Source organism: Dermacentor silvarum, chromosome 4 (assembly GCF_013339745.2).
Source record: "Dermacentor silvarum isolate Dsil-2018 chromosome 4, BIME_Dsil_1.4, whole genome shotgun sequence".
Classification (NCBI taxonomy): domain Eukaryota; kingdom Metazoa; phylum Arthropoda; class Arachnida; order Ixodida; family Ixodidae; genus Dermacentor; species Dermacentor silvarum.
The window spans coordinates 101,977,407-101,992,302 of NC_051157.2; positions in this window are offsets into that span (position 1 = coordinate 101,977,407).

The window sequence follows — 14,896 nt, forward strand, 5'->3', positions numbered from 1 at the left end:
CCGGAAGCGCTTCTAACTGGCTGCGCGACCGAGAAAACCGACAGATTTCCAATCACGAGACTTCTCAGGTTGTCCTGGGAGCGTTTGGACGTTTGTCTCGGTAGTTCTAACGCTGGCTCCAATGTTGGGAGGCCTCCTCATCTCGGCAGACCAACCGGAGTGCTGCAGGTGCACAGACGCAAGGCAGCACAGGTCTTAGCATCTGCTTTAAAATATCGTCGTAGTCCGTTAAAGCAGAACTTGTGGACGTTTTATTTGCTTTCTGCTGGAGCATGCAAAACATTCTAAATTTTGCTTAGTCTTTCCTTCAGTGGAAGCTACACAGCCATTTTTTTAGGCAGTGCGATCTCAACACAATCGACCGTTAGTAGCATACACGTAAATATTTCTACGCAAGTAGATCTAGATGTGCAAGCATGGGTGCTTTTGACATTGTTTTAGTGAGTGAGTGAGAGAGTGAAACAACTTTATTTGGTCCACAATGGAAGCGAGTAAACTCAACGTCACCTAGCTAGGCCCACTCGGGGACCACCAGGTCAATACTGACGACCCTCTCGTGGGCCCTCTGGACTGCCAAGATTTGAGAGGTCTGGTCCTGTGTGTTAATATGCTTCATTTCCTCTTGAGTGAAAGGGGGACTGGCAGAGGCACCGCCTCACACGATATGCTCGAAGTCCGCATAACCACCACACAGGGGGCAGTCCGGGCTTGGGAACCGTTCGGGGTACATTGTGTGCAGTGCCGCAGGGCTCAGGTAAGCGCTTGTAACAAAATATTTTTGAATGAGGGCTCCGTCCTTTTAACATGTAACATGAATGTGTAAATGTAGAACAATATAAAGCAAGCAAACAATGAACGCCAGGGGAACGTTCCAAAGAAACGAACAATTCTATTTTTGCAATTCTCTTTTGAAAGTGGATGAAAATTGAACTTGCCGCAGGTGGAAACCTATACCGACATATTCCACATTACGCGTGTGATGGCCTAGCATTAAGCTTCCCGCAGCTTTCATGGGCATTTGTGTTATGTGTGCGTAAAATTGTGAATGTGTTAGGCCACGCCTCTCATAACCATGGCGGAAGATGTGCAACATCCGTTATACCACAACCATCCCACAACCGCGCTTTCATGCAAATAAATAAATACTGTCGTCATTCAGTTGTCATTAGGCCGCCGTTGCCATGCCTTCCTCGTCAATGCGCCACCGTCAGACAGTCTCTGTCTTGAATCCGTTGAATCCATCATCGTTATACGATCGTTGGTATGACGTCACAGTCGTGCCCTCCTCCTGATTCCAACTTCGTCATACGGTTGTCCTCATACCGAATTCGTCACGCCATTGCCGTCATAAACTTGTCGCCGTCCCATTGTTATCACATCGCCATCGTCACGCTGTCACCGTTATACCACGGTCATCATTTAATATTCCTCATCTCATTTACGTCAAGCAGTCGTCATCATACCACCTTTTTCATTCCATCAACACCATTCCTTCTTCGTCATTCTATCTTCGTTTGATGTCATGCAGTCGTCGCTATGCCACTATGCTCATCGATCACCTTGGCAAGCGAGTTTCATAGCAGAGTGCAACGACACCAAATAATGTGGCATATAGTCGAAGCTACGGAAGTCTCAGAATCACCACTACAGATGGTAAATAAATGGAACTTGAGAAATATGGTGAGTCGCTACATTGTTTGAGTGCTAATTGCATTACCATCAATAATCATCAATCACGAGATCAGTTTTGCTGTAACTTTTATGCCCTAGAGTAATGCAAAGGAGCGATAAAGTACTCAAGCTATCGCAAATGTGGAAATTAGTGGGTGCCTAGCGCTATTTAAAAATTACCTTGTTTCTTTTCAGTCGCGAATGAGCAATACTTACAGTCACTTTGTGGGAAAAAATTCAATCTCGTAAACGAAATATGTTCATTCGCCTAAACATCTGTCTTTAAATGCACAGCGGGTGAAAGTTTGCGACTAGCTTTTACGCCTGCTAATAAATGGCGCCCAATGGCTTTGTGCCGTTGTTATACTTTTTTAATTCCTTGAAGGAAAAAAACTGTGCGAAGCCAGAGACAGGGAAAAAAGTGCTTTAGCGATGCGAAAATACATCAGTTCATGGACGGTGAGCATTTGCATAAGAAAACTGCTGAAAATGGAGATGTCATTTGCAGGTGCTACTCTGACGAAATGGCTGCTATTGAAGAAAGGCGTCGGGAAGAGATATATAGTAAGGGAAAATTTCAAACAGACCATCTGGCAGAACGAATACAGACACACGAACAGAACGAAAATGCAGGAATTCGACTGACAGTCGAACAGAATCGAGGAGCATAGAAAATTTGAGTTGCCGCTGACGCGCTCAAAACACGAAGTTCCGTCAGTTTCCTTCTTTTCAGTCTCGAAAAGGGCGTACTAAGAAATATATATCATTTTCTGGCATTTTTGATCCTCTTTCTTACTGCGCTCACTACCAAACGGGTTTTTCGTTGTGCATGACCGCCTGCAATGGCCACAAGGCGCCAAAAAAGATAGAAAAAAAAAGATCAATGCTTTTCACCGCAGCAGCTCTCCGACTCCCAACATTGCCTTTACGTTCTCTCATCTCCTCTTTTTCCTTCCATGCGTTCATCATGGTCGGTAGAGGTTGCGGTCGCGACGCTCCTGCCGCTCGTTAAAGGTTTCCCCGGGAACATGTAGGTGGAAGGGAGCGGGGCTTGCTGGCGCTCGACCGCACGCACTTGGCCCATAATCCCGGCTAGAAGACAACTTGCTGCCTTCTTCGAAAGTACTTTTGGTGTGCTTGTGCTTTTTGCTTTTGTGTCCCGATTGTCCAATTTCTTTTTTCTGTCGGTGTAGTTGCCAGTTCTTATTTGGGTTACTTCTATGATACTTTGTTGATATATTGTTTCAATCATTGCGGTAACTACGGTAAGTACCAATGTCAAACATGACTGTTTGGCTGCCCACACTAAAAGGCCCGAATCTAGCTTCGTACATTTACACTGGCTTGATGAGATAGAGGTCATAACGTATAGGGAGTAAAATAATAAGGGCATTGAATGCGGAATGCTCGAAAGATCGTATGCAACTTAGGACGCAAGTGCGGGAGGAATCTCCACATCGAGTTACGCTGCTGTTCATCATGTGTAATCATTGATAATGATAACATGGTGCTCCGGCAAAGATATTAGTAAAAGGAACCGTTGACGATGGTTCCCGTGTCTCAGGAATGTGTGAAGAAGTGCCACACAGTCTTCCTATAGCTAATAGACATAGCAGATGCGTCGCTCATTTAACGCATTTTAATTCTATATAATTTGGTTACTGTGGGATCGACCTATATTATGATCTAAATAGCTACAATTCGCCACCAAACTTACGTTTTTCAAAACAACTATATTATTGACGTGGCTGTGGTTTTCCACAGCCACGTCAATAATATAACATCAGTTTCAGGTTTGAGCTCTGTTATTGTTTCGCACATTCAATATTTAAATCTGACAACATTCAAGATAAAAAAGCATGCGCTGTCGGTGTTTTGTTTCATGATATTTGTTTGTGGGCTGCTATTCTCAAAATTCTGAAGAGGAATTTTTTCAGGAATGTAGAAATTTCGAGGACACTTGGAACTCGGTGGCACTCAGAGATCCTTGACTGTTTCTCACGCTTCCCTACAACTGCAGATTTCCTTTTCTTTTTTTTTCACCTTCGACGCCCGTGCGCCGCTATCGCGGAAGAGAGCGCCATCTGGATGGTGTTTTTGCAAGGAACTGAGCGGGCGCGCCGCTGTATGAATGGTAGAAGCACTGGAAAAAGGGTTTTTGCTTGAGTTTCCACGTAACAGAATTATGTTTTCTTTGTATATAGTGAAATTGCAATACGACGCTATCACGCCTGTAGGTTGTGGTTACGTCGTACTATAGAATTTTTCTGACGCATATTAATTTCAGAAATTTAATTCGATCAGTATCTTCTCGGCGCCACGTGGAGGGCCTGCGTGGTTGTGGTTCGGAATTAGATTTTGCTAAACGATGGTCGGCGCCAACACCTGATTTTTTTTCGACACGGAGTCCTTAACGCTGTCGCGTTAAATTCTGATTTGAGCAACTTGAGTAATATAATGGTGTGGCAATATAACACGCACATACCGCATGTCATATAGAAAGGCGGATTTTTAACAGAGCGGCCCATCAGTACCACAAGGCATAGATTGCGCTGACGGTGCGCCAATCTAGTTGGCCACTCCTGCGGGAAGTTGAAAGAAAAATTAGGAGCGGCTTCACACTAGTGGTGCGAAGACTGGGCAAACGGCGAAGCTGGCGACCCCACTTATCTTTATCTCGGTTTGGCCAAGTTTTTGCGCGGTTATGCTTGGAGACTAGGCCACGTTTCGCGCAAGAGCACCCCGAAATCATCGACAGCCCAAAAAGCCACAAACACACGGTCATTAAAGTATCTGGAGGCTTCTGGACGCTAAAAGCTTTTGATCAGTTTCATGGGCTCGTAACACCGGATCTTCTGCGAATCACCGACGTTCCACCGCCGCTTCGGCGGCACGATGCTCGGGATCTCACCGAAGTTGTCTCACTCGCTCTCTAGTAGCAGCGCGGCGGTTTTCGCTCCACGCTTCCTCTTCTTCGGGGGTGATGCTCTCCTTCGGCCGTCCCATCTTCGCTGCGATGTGCTCGGCGCGGAGACGGCGGGGCTTTGGTGTCGCCGCGTTGGCGGCGCGGAGCCATATATCCCGTGAGTAGGCGCAGTGACGTCAGGGCTTAGCTTCGTGTCTGCGCAGCCGCGGCAACCACTCCGCACGGCGCAATGACGTCATGGCTCGGCAAAGCTAAGGCGAAGCGATGGTGCACGCAATAGCGCCACGGCTGACGCAGTTATGGCGAGGGTCGGCGCAGTCCGCGCAGCTGTGGCGAATCGTTGCTAGGCGACGCATGATGACGTCATCGCCAGGGGGAGGTTTTGCGGCGTACTCTCGACGAACCATCTTCGAGCTTGAACACCTTCGCTTGTTCACAATGTAGTGAAGAAGAGGGACGATGCAGTGGGGCATCCTTATCAGCGCGGCCTAGTGGGTCAGTCTCTCCAGCGCATCGTTCGGACTACGCCGCTCGCGCTCGCGGTTCCTTGAACTGATCCAACGGTTGGCCCTAACGCGTCTCTGCAATAAACGCCTTTACATGTGGTGGAGAGTGCTACGCTCGAACGCATCCTGGAGCTTCGATCCCGTAGCCTCTCTTCAACCACGTCTCAGGACGCATCTCAGCCGACGTCCCAGTAAACGCCTCCTGCACCCTTGGTCGTATGCTCTGGTCTACCTCGCCACAAGGATCCTCCTGTTTTCAGTGGCACCGACGACACCGACGTGGAGGACTGGCTGTCCACGTACGAGCGCGTAAGTGTCATCAATAAATGGGACGATGCCGCGAAACTCAGCAACGTGCCCTTTTATCTCGCCGGCGTGGCAAGCCTCTGGTACAACAACCACGAGACGGAAGTTCCGACATGGTCCACGTTCAGGACCTCCTTAGTAGCCGTGTTTGGTCGTCCTGCTGCGCGCAAGATGCGAGCAGAAGCCCGCTTGCGCTAACGAGCCCAACAGCGCGGAGAGTCCTTCACTAGCTACATCGAGGATACCCTGGACTTGTGTAAGCGCGTGGACGCGACGATGTCGGAATCGGATAGAATCAGAAACGTTATGAAAGGAATCGAGGACGCCGCTTTGAACATGCTGCTCGCTAAGAATCCGCAATCCGTCACGGAGATCGTTACGTTATGCCAAAGTTACGAGGAGCTACGCAGGCAGCGCTCGTTGACTCGTCGGTCTTCATCACGCGACGAACACATCGCTGGTCTGGCTACCACCTTTGACCAGACCGCACTGCTTGCGGAAATGAAGGCATTCATTTGGGAGGAAGTCGCCCGCCAACTCTCCTTGCTATCATTTGCTCAGCCACCGCATGTGCCACAGTCCGCTTCGAATGTCGTGCCTCCGCTCCGACGCGCCATAGAGCGAGAAATCGCCGAGGTCTTGCCCGACCAACGCCATCATGTTCCTGTGCCTGTGCCACCGCGCTATACCGAGGTCGTGGCACCACCCCAACTGGCCCCGGCACCAGCACCACTCAGCTACGCTGAAGTCGTCGCGAGGCCCCACCCACTCTCTGCTCACGTGCCCCTCACTCATGCCGACGTCGTGGCTAGGCCACCGGTGCAGCCCGTTATACAGTCCTATCACCAGCCGCTACATCCAGGGCGCGCTCTGACGTGGACGGGACCAGCTACAGCGAACGGTGGCGTACCTCTGACAACCGGCCTATGTGCTTTGCCTGCGGCTACGCCGGTCACGTGGCCCGTTTCTGTAATCGTGTGCAGCCGCCGGGCGTCGAAGCCTCCATGACGAACCGTGTGCCCCGTCCATATCACGACCCACCATCCGGTGTGTCACCGACATACCACCCGCCGCCGAACACCCGCCGTTCCTCATCTCCACGCCGGCGCTCGTTATCGCCGATGCGGCCTCGTGCCGCCCCTCGGGATGAGGAAAGCTAACAGTCGCAGTCCAAGAGGCAAGGGCTGCGGCAATGTCGAAGTGCACAAGTCCTCATTTCAGCCCATCCAATGTGATAAACGTGTTTGTCGACGGTGTCCGCGCGTCTGTACTCGTGGACACAGGAGCAGCCGTATGTGTTATGGACGCTACACTTTGCCGCTTACTTCGGAAAGTCACGACGCCCCTGTCCGGACTATCCCTTCGCACAGCCAGTGCTCAGCATATTCGACCCTTGGCGTGTTGCACTGCTCGTGTAGAAATTCAGGACGTTGTATACGCCATAGAATTCTTCATCATCTCCTCCTGCTCTCACGATGTCATCCTCGGCTGGGATTTCCTCTCGCGCCACAATGCCGTTATCGATTGCGCACGGGCCGAAATAGAACTATCGCCGCTGCTATATTTCCCGCCCACTGACGCTCCGTCGCTTTCCAGGAAACTGATCGTCGAAGCCGACACTCAGGTTGCTCCCAACGCCTCAATGATCGTGTCCATGCACTGCAGTGGCCTCTCGGACGCCATTGCATTACTTTCGCCATCTGGCCGTTTCCTCACAGGGAAGGCCCTGTTGCTACCTTTTGTGACCGTGGACATCACCAAGGGCACTAGCGCAATTTTCGTTTGCAACCCGTGCCCATACCCTGTCATGCCGCTACGAGGAGAATGTGTTGGTACCGTGGAAGCCATCGACGACGTGCAAGTTATCGACGTGCCCTACTACCCAAATTCCGCAACCTACCATACGATCAGTGCCGTTTCTACATTAGACGCATTGCCCAGAGATGTATTTGGTTCCTCCATCGCTGGAACTTTTAGAGCAGCCCAGCGTTCCCAGCTGATGTCCCTCTTGGAAGAATTTCGCTCGTCTCTCGACGTGGGGCAAGCTTCCCTGGGTCGGACTTCAACTGTCACGCGTCACATCGACACTGGCTCTCACCCACCATTGCGACAACGCCCGTATCGCGTTTCTGCCAGCGAACGTCGTGTGATTAACGAGCAAGTCGACGACATGCTTCGGCACGAAGTAATTTGACCCTCGAAAAGTCCATGGGCTTCGCCTGTCGTCCTTGTTGCAAAGAAGGACGGCTCCGTCAGGTTTTGCGTCGATTATCGCCGGCTTAACAAGATCACTCGCAAGGACGTCTATCCTCTGCCACGCATAGACGACGCAATTGACTGCCTGCAAGGAGCCGACTTCTTTTCATATCTGGATTTGTGCTCCGGGTATTGGCAAGTGCCTATGGAAGAAGTCCATCGGCCGAAAACAGCCTTTACCACGCCCGACGGCTTGTACGAGTTCAATGTCATGCCTTTTGGACTCTGTAATGCGCCCGCGACATTCGAGCGCATGATGGACACAGTTCTGCGAGGCTTAAAGTGGCACACATGTTTGTGTTATCTTGACGACATTGTCGTTTTCGCGCCTGACTTCACCACGCACCTCGAACGCCTCCGGCGTGTTTTGACTTGTTTATCGAACGCCGGCCTACAATTAAACATAAAGAAGTGCCGATTTGCTGCGCAGCAACTCATGATACTTGGCTATGTGGTATCCAAGGACGGAATTCTGCCCGACCCCGACAAACTTCGCGCCGTTGCCGAGTTTCCCAAGCCAACGTCCATCAAAGAACTGCGCAGTTTCATCGGTCTGTGCTCCTACTTCCGACGCTTCATTAGGAATTTCGCCGCCATCGTATCGCCCCTGACGAAGCTCCTTGGGTGGTGGTGGTGGTGGTAAACATTTATTAAGGTGTTATTTACACAGAGGTTGTTCGGGAAAACCAGCCCTTAGTGGGCCAGCTCCCTACAATACTAGGTGGAGTCCCTATTCAGGGACCCCATTGGTCGTAACCGCTGTCGTGACACGCTGGACCATGGCCTGTTGAGCCGGAAGGTCCAGGCAGCCGAGCAGGGCCGCCTCCCAGTCCTCTCGGGTTGGGTTGGGGTTGGGGGTTAGAGAAGGATTGAGTTGGCATGCCCATACCATGTGGTAAGTGTCAGCCACCTCCCCACAGTACTGGCAGAGGCCGGAAAAGGAAGAGTCGAAGTGTTTGAGCACTGCCGGGCACAGTAGCGTATTCGTGAATAGGCGAAGAAGAATTCTCTCGTCCGCCTTCTTGAGCCCTTTGCAGAGCGCAGGAAAGCGGCGGTGAGAGTCCCGATAATGGGTACTTATGTCTTTAAAAGTGAGAAGAGGAGGATTATATTCTGGATCAGAGTGGTCATCGGTGGAGGAGGCAGTTGCCCGGGGAATGAGTGCGCGGGCGGCAACATGGGCTGCCTCATTGCCTGTGAGTTCCTGATGGCCGGGGGTCCAGATTAGTGAGCGGGGAGAGGGGTCACCTACCCGCGGGCAAGGTCGAAGAATTTGAGCAGCTAGGGGTGAGATCCATCCCAGCTGGAAATTTCGACAGGCTCCTTTGGAGTCAGATATGATGGTTTTGGAAGCGTCATGTGAGATAGCTAGGGCTATGGCCACCTCTTCAGCATGGGTAGCATTGGGTGCACGGAAGGAGAGACCATCCACCTGCCTGTCTTGGTGGACTACGGCGGCCGTATACCAACCCCCATGGTAAGGGCCGGCGATGTCCGTGTAAAATACGCTTTGTTTGGAGCCGTAGTGGCGTCGGAGGGCAAGAGCCCGCGCCTCCCGGCGACCAGTGTGTGACTCATGGGACATATTGGTGGGGAGGGGTCGAACATGGATCGCGTATTTCCAGTGTTCGGGCACTCGTACCCGCTCCTGTGTGTGGAATTCATGCCTGATATGTAGGCGATCTAGGAGTCGTCTGCCTGACGGGGTCTGCGTGGGAGCAACGGGCTCCTCACCTCGTGGTCATCAGAGTGCGACGAGGCGTTCATGAGTCTTCGTCGTTTCCTGACTTCCCCCCCAATTTTGTGCCACTACGACCCGACGGCCCCTACAGAGGTCCACACAGATCCCAGCGGTGTTGGCCTTGGCGCTGTCCGCCCGCAACGGAAGCATGGGTTCCCTGAGTATGTCGTTGCTTATGTCAGCCGAACGCTTACTAAAGCCGAGAATAATTACACCGTGACTGAAAAAGAATGTCTCGCGATCATCTGGGCTCTTAATAAGTTCCGGCCATATTTGTATGGCCACCCATTTGATGTCATCACGGATCACCACGCACTATGTTGGCTGGCGTCGTTGAAAGATCCGTCCGGCCGTCTTGCACGTTGTGCACTTCGCTTGCAAGACTACGACATCCACGTACTATACCGCAGCGGACGACACCACTCGGACGCCGATGCCCTCTCGCGCTCTCCCTTGGCTGGCAACAATATATCTCGGTTGACTGTCTTCCATCGACCTTCGCACCATCGCTTTCGAGCAGTGCAAGGACCCCTGGATTGCGTCACTTATAGGCTGGCTCTCTGATCCATCGCCCAGGTCTACAACCCGCGCGTTGCGCCGTCAAGCTCACCATTTCGCCATTCGCGACGACCTGCTTCACCGGCGCAATTACAGCTACTACGGTCGCCAGTGGTTGTTAGTAGTGCCTCGCAGCCTGCGTTCCGAAATTTGCGCAGCTTTCCACGCCGATTCACAGTGTGCCCATGCTGGCGTTTTCAAGACTTACCAGCGCCTTCAACAGCGGTACAGACTGGCGAGGGATGTACAGCTACGTTCAAAAGTTCGTACGCTCTTGTCCCGATTGCCAGCGCCGGAAATCTTCACGCCGCCTCTCGCCAGCTGGCCTGCAACCTTTACCTTGCCCCACCCGTACCTTTGGGCGCGTCGGTATAGATTTGTACGGGCCCCTTCCCATAACTTCGGCTGGAAACCGCTGGGCCATTGTGGCAGTCGACCATCTTACGCGATACGCTGAAACTGCGGCGCTTCCGGCAGCTACAGCGCGTGACGTTGCCTCCTTCCTGCTTCTTCGATTCATCCTACGTCATGGGCCACCCCAGGAGCTTCTCAGTGACCGCGGATAGGTCTTCCTCTCCGAAGTCGTCGAACCTGTTCTCAAAGAGTGCCACGTAGTTCATCGCACAACAACGGCTTACCATCCTCAAACGAATGGACTCACGGAACGATTCAACCGTACGCTCGGTGACATGCTCTCAATGTACGTCTCCTCCAACCACACCAACTGGAACGCCATTCTACCCTTCGTCACCTACGCGTACAATACCGCTACGCAGAGCACTACTGGGTTTTCGCCATATTTCATATTGTACGGCCGGCATCCATCGCACACCATCGACACAATGCTATCATACCGTCCAGACGCATCTGAACGTGCACCCATTTCTGATACGGTGATACATGCCGAAGAGTGCCGCGACCTCGCCCGTGCGTTTACCTCCACTGACCAAGAGCGCCAGAGGAACACTCGCCGTGACACCACCTCTGCGCCCACCTTTCTTCCTGGAGCGCTTGTGTGGCTCTCAGTTCCTTCCGCTGCACCTGGTCTGTCTTCCAAGTTAATGCCCAAGTATGAAGGTCCCTACCGCATCGTCGAGCGTGCATCACCCGTCAACTATGTGATTGAGCCTGTTGAACCATCTTCGGACATGCGCCGCCGCGGACGCGACATTGTCAACATCGAGCGCCTCAAACCGTACTATGATCCACTAATAGTGACGAACTGTTAGGTCGCCGGACGGCTCCCTTTTTCGTCCCCCGGGGTAATTGTAGTGAAGAAGAGGGACGATGCAGTGGGGCACCCTTATCAGCGCTGTCTAGTGGGTCAGTCTCTCCAGCGCATCGCTCGGACTTCGCCGCTCGCGCTCGCGGTTCCTTGAACTGATCCAACGGTTGGCCCTAACGCCTCTGTGCAATAAACGCCTTTACTACAGGGGTATTGCCATTGCGTTTCCTGGGATATTATTGGCCTTGGTGAGGTCAGACAAAAATCTACAACAAATAGAGACATACTCATATAAAATAGCTTGAGGTTTTTCTCTTTTTGCTGTCTATTTGGTTTGCTTTGTGGCAAACCAAATACCTTGCGACCCTTTCTGCACAACCTCCAGGATCGGCCCAAAGTTTTTATTCGCGCTACGTGGCCTAACCACGAGCTAAACAGCTCCGCTGTTAAAAATTTCCTCTTTCATTCCACCCTGTTGGCGTAAATGCACAGGGAAGCTGTTCCCGACGTTACACAAGCGCCACCACCACAAGGCGTCGAACCGTCGAGAATAATGTATCGTCCACGACCTCGTTCGCGACCTTTCCGTTGGTGCTACGACCCCGTTCGCAGTCTCCATACGCTTGCGCGTAACTCGCGTTCACGAAGTGAACGTCACTGTAATTTTTAACAGTTTCGCCGTGATTTCTATTACAGTAGCAGCACACTCTGCGCGACCGATGCAACAGACAGAGCGCCCACTCTCCAAGGACAGGTACATCGTGTGCACACCATGTGCACACGTTCGTCAAGTGCGTATGCAGTTGTGCCGGAGTGCAACCTATACCCTCATTCTAGTCAGTGACAGTCATTCGGTCAAGCCCAGGCCGCCGCCGGAAGCCAACCCGCTCCCCCCCCTCCCCCCCCTTTTCTTTCCTTGGGCCTTTGAGCACTGGAACTAAGATGTAAGACGCGCAATCGGCTGCACACTCGCAAAACTTGCGCAAAAAGCGAATTTTCTTGCCAATTTCTCGTGAGGAAATTGAAATTAGTGCTGTTTAGATGGCATTGGCCAACTAAGGCGCACTGTCAGCCCCCCCTGGCAGAGATCGTGGGTGCGCTACTGATTCTAGCAGACCCTCCGCTTGGCGCAAGTGCGTTATTGAGCGAATTCAATTTCTCATAGTAAAGTGCGGCACAAAATTTGTAAAGTACGACTTACACACAACCTGCAGACATAATAGCATCGGATTGTAATTTCAATATATGAGAGAACGTAATTCCGTTACGCGCAAACTCAAAATTACACTAGCCCTAGATACGAAAAGTTTTCTTTGTCGACGCGACGGTGTACACGCAGGGACGATGAAAGTTTGCCGGGGAATCCATATGCAGCTTCGCTGTAATATGCGCTGCTTTGAAACCGCTTACACTACACAGTAACGGCTTTCAACACGCGAATGCTCTCGAGTTAGACTAGCTTAGCAGGGCTGTTTGGGGAATTATCAGGCGTTTCCTGGGATATTATTGGCCTTGGTGAGGTCAGACAAAAATCTGCAACAAATCGAGACATACTCATATAAAATAGCTTGAGGTATTTCTCTTTTTGGTGTCTATTTGGTTTGCTTTGTGTACTTTATATATTATTCTAGCATAGAAACTATAGAGATAAGGCAATTTGTAGGGCACACAACATTTTTAACTCAATATTTACAGGAACTACAGGAACTACAGCAAAAAAAGAAAGGGTACCGCAGAATAATGAAATCGTGGTCTATCCTGGAAAGAGGCACACGCGGAATATTTGTAGTCTCGTCAATCTTTAAAACTGATGCATGCGCTGAAAAAATGTGGCATGCATGCAAACATGCGAAAAATACATCAAATATTTCATCTGAGCCTTGAAGAAGGAAGCAACCGTTCAATTACAAAGGCTTTTTTGAAAATCTTTGATGTGTCAAAGATAAAGCAGACCGAAGCTTGATAGCGATAGACGAAGACATGCAATCTAGCCGCCAATTCAATGACGTTATTATACAAGCGCATAATACCACACTCCTTCAGGCAATCACGTCTCGGTGCATAGTGACACGCCAATTTAATAAGCGGTCTCGCCAAACATGGTGACTGCATCGGTTGAAATTACATTTCTTCTCGCCTGTCGTTAAAATTGAAAAGTCTCGAGGCAACAGAAGGTAAGAAAGCGCACAACGTCAAGCGAGCTTCCTGTCTAGCCGTGACTTCCTTTGGCAACGATGTTAGGAGATAGCAAAACTTCGCCGTTGGAGAGGCTGCCGGGCCAGACGAACGAGCGAGACGCAATTTCGCGTGACGTTTCATGGAAACGTGTGAAGGGCTTCGAGGCGAATCATGTCCTCCAAGACACCGTGAAGCATAGATGAAAGTCTGACATTCTCTGAAGAGACGACTCAAGTTGTTTTGAGTAATTATAGTATGGTCTATTATATTCGTTTGTTATTTCTTTTTACAAAAATTTGCTTTTTTAACGCTTAGCCACACTTCGGCCAGTGCTCCAGCAAAACCTGTCCGTCACGCGAATATTGTAATGTCTTATATCTGCACAATCATGCGTAATGCACGAAGACAGGTAATCGTTATAATGTTGTAAATGTAGATGATCGATAGCTTTATAAGCGATAAGGAACAATTGAAACAAAAATATAATGAGAGCGGATACCCACAGGGATGCATGCTCCGTACACATGCATGGAGAAGCCTGTAGTAGGGCTGGGCCAACTTGAAATTTGGGGGTGTGTCAACTTGAATGTGGGGGTGCGCCAACCTAAAATTGGGGGTGGGATAATTCGAAACTTGGGGGTGGGCCAACTTAAGTTTGCGGGTATCATCATCATCAGCAGCAGCAGCCTGTTGTTATGTCCACTGCAGGACGAAGGCCTACCCCTGCGATCTCCAATTAGGTCCTGTCTTGCGCTAGTTGATTCCAACTTACACCTGCAAATTTCCTAACATCCTCACTCCACCTAGTTTTCTACCGTCCTCGACTGCGCTTTCCTACTCTTGGTATCCATTATTTAATTCTAATGGTCCACCAGTTATCCATCCTACGCAATACATGATCTGCACAGAGCCATTTTTTCCTCTTAATGTCAACGAAAATATCGGCTATCCCCGCTTGCCCTCTGATTCACGCCGCTATCTGCCTGTCTCCTTTTTCGTTCCATCGCTCTATTTGCTGTCCTTAAGTTGTTCTCAAGATTTTTTGTTAACCTCCAAGTTTCAGCCCCATATGTTAGCACCGGTAGAATGCAAGGATTGTACACTTTTCTGTTCAACGACAGTGTTAAACTCCCAGTCAGGATTTGGTAATGCCTACGTATGCACTCCAGCTCAATTTTATTCTTCTATAAATTGCTTTCTAATGATCAGGGTCCCCTGTGAGTAATTGACCTAGATAAACATACTCCTTTACAAGCTACTGAACACTATGTTTGTCTTCTGCATAATAATCTTCAACCCACTCTTACACTTAAGGTCCTCAATCATTTGCCGCAATTCGTCCCCATTGTTGCTGAATGCAACAATGTCATCTGCAAACCGAAGGTTGCTGAGATATTCGGTGTTGATCCTTACTCCTAAGCCTTCCCAGTCTAAGAGCTTGAATACTTCTTCTAAGCATGCAGTGAATAGCATTGGAGATATTGTGTCTCCTTGCCTGACTGCCTTTTTTGATAGGTATCTTTCTACTT